We start from the raw sequence: 4,860 nt of genomic DNA, 5'->3' as shown, positions 1-4,860 counted from the left end.
CAATCAAATATATGAGGCACTACATTAGTTTTCATTTTTTTCTGACCACCCATTAACTTGTATTTAACATAGTTATCCATGTCTTCTTCAAGCTAGAATAAATAAATAAATAACTAAATAAGCCATATAAAAATATGTGTTATTATGAATAAATATAGTAACAATTAAAAACATAAGGTTATTTGTAATACAAGGGTAATACAATACTTTATTTTACTTATACTCGGTTCGCAATTCCCAGTCCGAACTGTCTAGTGAATTTAGTTACTTTTTGACAGACTGACAGACTAAAAGTGGCTGGAAATTACTATACAACCAAGCACACGTACTCATAGCCAATATTAATAGTAAACTAACTAAATAGTAACTAAAATAAAACTTTGCGAATTACCGACAATAAATATTTATTTATCTGCACCATATAATAAATATTTATGTTAAATTATAACAACTAAAATATATTTTTTAAATATACTACCCAAAATTTGATGTGTTTAGTACATCGAGCAAAAAGACAAAAGAGGGAATGTAAAGGTAGTGGGGACAAAAATATTGTTAGACAGGAAGTGACATCTTGAGAGGCCACATTAAACAAGGAAAGATAGACTCTTTCCTTGTTTAAGAAATCAAATTTAGTTGGGTTATGTCATGGTACAATGAATACACAGGGTTATAACTGTCACATGAAAGATTATTTGTATTTTCTATTGAAGTTTTTTAACAATTGTTTCACATTTTAGACTATTATTATTATTTAATTAAAACTTTATTGTGTTCTAGTGTTAAAAAAAGTATTTTAAGTATATTATGTATTAATAAAATTTTTATTTTTATTATGTAATATTAATATTATGTAATATAACAAATAAATAGATAAATTAGAACCCCTACACCACTGTATGATTATTGTGAAGTGTCATGAAATTTAAATTTGGCGCATTCGCATTTCCGGATATGTCCGCCATCAGAGGCCACTTTTTTGATCTCCTTTTCATAACGATTAGATTCCCTCTTTTGTCTTTTTGCTCCATGGTTTAGTATACACTTCCACTCTTTAGAATAATTCTTCTTTTTTTAAACAAAGTAGTATGCAATAGTAGGATACTTTAGCTATTAATACTGAAAAGTAGGAATTGTTGTGTTGTAGGTTTCCGACAATGAATCTGTCAAAATATGCCCGAGCTAAGCGAATGGAGTTTAACTGCATTGTGGAGCAAATAAACATAAAATAGCTTAGTATGTATAATGATATGTAGATGATTAGATATAGAGTCTGATTTTTATACTCACGTTAAAATGATCCTCACATACGTGGGCTGTAGTTTTCTGTAAAATATCTTTCTAATTTTTTCTACATGCCTTCAACCATTTTAAACGGCGTTTTTGATCTTGAGGCACACGAATAAATATCTTTCCGGGCGTTTTATAAGTTGTATTGGAACACATGGGAACCATACAATATTTGTAATATTGATTTTGTGGGACGATTTTCACATTTGGTCCCATTGAAGATAGCTACAAAGGAGCTGTGAATTAAATTCACAAAACAAATTTTTGACGTTTGACTGTGTTGTCATGTCTTTATAATGTATATGTTGTAGGCTTCAATTACAAATACAGAAGCTTTCAAAAATACATTTTTATTATATTATTATATGAATTATGCAATTTTTTTTATATACAACACGAACGAATAAATACTCGTTTCTTCTCATATAAATTGCAGTTATTATTACAACATTTTTTTGGCATTTGCCTTCGATAATAAGCTAATAGATTTGGCAATCCTCAAACCGCTAGTTGCCAGATTGTTACAGATGGTCACCAGATATCTGTGGAAAGTACCTGAATACTATTCTTATTATTTTTTGAAAGAATTTCTTTTTTACTGTTTGTTAACGTTCTATTGGATTTTTATTAATTATAAATCACATGCTATTTCCCGATTTATTAAAAAAACATGGCAATACAGTCAAGAACCAACATTTCGTTCTATGAACTTTAATTGACAGCTCAATTATAGCTATCTTCAATGGGACCAAATGTGAAAATCGTCCGATTTTGTGTGTGCCCATTATTATTATTGATATTATTAAAGCACAGCTAATAAAAAGAAAATATCCACAACAAAATCTAAACTTCAAAACAATGTTTTTACAGTTGACAGTTTGTGGCAACAGTGTTGCCAGTTCGTTGTTCTCTTGTCCTGGAACGAGCAGCGTGACGTCATATAGCTCGTCGTGTTGTTTAAAATGAAAAACTGGCGATCATAACTTTAAATGTTCATTGTAAATTAAATATTGCGATTTGAGGGTTGATATTTGGTATACGTTGTTTCTATATGTAGACAAATATAATAAATACATAAAAAAAATTGTCAAGTTCCCTATTGTGGCGCTTAGTCTACCATTGCATAACGCGATCCAATTGTAGGTTTAATAGGCATTTACCATGGTTATGAGAAACCAAAATTTGCAAATGAATGTTTGATTGATTTTGTAACAGGCTGTTTTTTTATTAGATAGTTTAAGCTAAAATAATTAAGCATGGATGATCAAGTTTGTGGGTTAGTTAGATTACTGTTACATGTTGATTTATATTTTAGGATAATGAGCTTTCCAAAATTGGTGAGATAAATTTGTTAGAAGAAGCCTTAAGAAGCTGATCTGCAATAAAATTCAAGTAAAATATAGTTGGCTAGGGAAAAATCAATATAAAGCTTTTGAAGACACACATATAGCTCTGATTTTAAAAGGTTTGTAACTTGTAAACATAAATCAATTTAAGGTACGTTTAAGAATTTACACTATCGCTTAAGTGGCCACATACAGCCGATAAAGCATATCGTTAACTGTGTCTTATATGTAATTTAGTTGGCAAAATTTACCAATTCACAAATGTTCAGGTCTGGCTATGAGATTGCTTTAAGAACTACAGCTAGCTATATGAGACGAAGGTTTGTTGTTGGCCTTATATTTTATTTATACACTGTTATTTTCTATTAACTACATCTGAAATTAGTTTGTTCAATTTATGAATGTACATTAATTTTGTTTTCAGATGCTGCTTGGAAAAACTACAAAACCAGCGTTGCCATGGGGAAGGCAATTGAAACTTGATAATGAAATATCTGAGGATATCTAAAGAGAGGGCAGATACAATTTAATTTGCATGTTGTATTAGCAAATATGATAATTTTGTAATGGTTAAATTGTGTGGTTGGTGGACAAAAAGGGACAGTCAATTTTTGAGACATTTTTATTTATTAAAAATAGGTACCTAAAAATTTATCTACTGCTGAAATAAAACAGACAAAGTTCCATATTAAGTATTGATCTTTTTCATACTTATGATTTCAACTTTAAAACTCAACAATTGACTTGTCTGCTTTTAATTGCCTACCACACAATTGTAAGGGAAATCAGAATGGGAAGGGATAGGGGAAGTTGAATGGTTCTGTTTTTAGTGAGCCACAGTTTCAACGATTTTGCCAATTTATTTAGCAGTATTCGCAATCCTTCTTTCTCCTGTGTAGACAAGTGTAGTCAAAGATCCCATATCAGTCACAGCCTTATTCACTCTTTAACTATTAGAATTTGTACATTTTAGCATGCTTACAGTGTCTTAATACCAATAAAGGTCTTGGTCCAAACGGAATATCTTAACTTATTTTTAAGGAATTCTGCATTCTTTTTATGTAGGCCTCTATGGTTTATTTTTAATATATCTCTGACTGAGGGTCACTTTTCATCACAATTTATTTACTGATTTTATCCTTAACTTATTGATTACTAATTATCGTTCCATTGTAATTCTTTCTGCTATTCCTAAAATTTTCGAGGCTTTACTGATCAATTTTTTGACAGTAAATCTGAAGAATCAGCTTCATACTGGTGAGCATGGTTTAATGTCTAGTTGTTCAACTTCTACTAATTTACGTTGATTAAGTTATAATTGCATTAAAAAACATTTTTTTTGTCGATTAGATTTGTACGACTTGTATACAAGCATCTACTGTTTTTGTAAATTGTGTAGACCATATTCCTATTCTGGTATGATCAATTTCTTAAATCTGGATTCTCTTACCAGAAGAGTTACCTTTCAATCTTTATTTTTAAGGTTTTTTTTATAAAATAACCAATCTCCTGAATTGCTTCATCTAGTTTGTTTTCATATTCCTCCTCATTCACTGCATCAGAATTCACATTTCCATGTTCCTTACCGCAGAACTAATTATGGTTCAAGTATAGGTATGGTCTGAATCTTTTGTATCAATAGCTTTAGGTAGTATTTGAAGCACTAAAGTGCAAAATGATACTTTTTATAAATGTGTACTTATTTATTTTATTCATGTATATTTTATTTTTATCTGTAATTTTGTGTATATTTCTATAATGTTGCATTTTTGTATAATTTTGACAGTGAATTTGTTCCATTTCATTCCATTTATTATTAATACATAAATATAAATATATGTAATAATAAATGTAAGGTCCTTTGAACATGTATGTTTTATTAATCAAAATGATTTTATATTCCGATAATGTTGCATTTTTGTATAATTTTGACAGTGGATTTGTCCCGTTAAATATAAATAGGTAAATGTAATAATAAATGTAAGTTCCATTAAACATTTACGTTTTATTTCCCAAAATACATTCCTAATATGTACAGGATGACGGCACTTTTAGTACTTTATACAATAGCGTCGACGTCTAATTTACATCCTCAGCGCTAAAATAGACGTCCGAAAACATCATAAAAGTCCATCCAGTAAGTCCTCCGGACGTATTATGGACGTTCGATTAAGGTCCAATTAACGTCCCGGTACGTCCATTTTATGTCCCCTCGGGACGTAAA

At 29.9% G+C, this 4,860-nt stretch overlaps 1 long non-coding RNA gene across 1 annotated transcript; it reads left to right on the top strand.

The window, feature by feature from the left end:
- The first annotated feature begins 1,071 nt into the window (after positions 1 to 1,071).
- Positions 1,072 to 3,893, top strand: LOC140439732 (uncharacterized). The gene is made up of 3 exons (XR_011950710.1): positions 1,072 to 1,236; positions 2,606 to 2,755; positions 3,061 to 3,893. It is a non-coding gene; the product is annotated as an uncharacterized lncRNA (long non-coding RNA).
- Positions 3,894 to 4,860: the final 967 nt, after the last annotated feature.

This window comes from Diabrotica undecimpunctata, chromosome 1 (assembly GCF_040954645.1).
Source record: "Diabrotica undecimpunctata isolate CICGRU chromosome 1, icDiaUnde3, whole genome shotgun sequence".
NCBI lineage: Eukaryota > Metazoa > Arthropoda > Insecta > Coleoptera > Chrysomelidae > Diabrotica > Diabrotica undecimpunctata.
The sequence above is the reverse complement of the archived record's forward strand: the minus strand, read 5'-3'. Positions and strand labels throughout refer to the sequence as shown.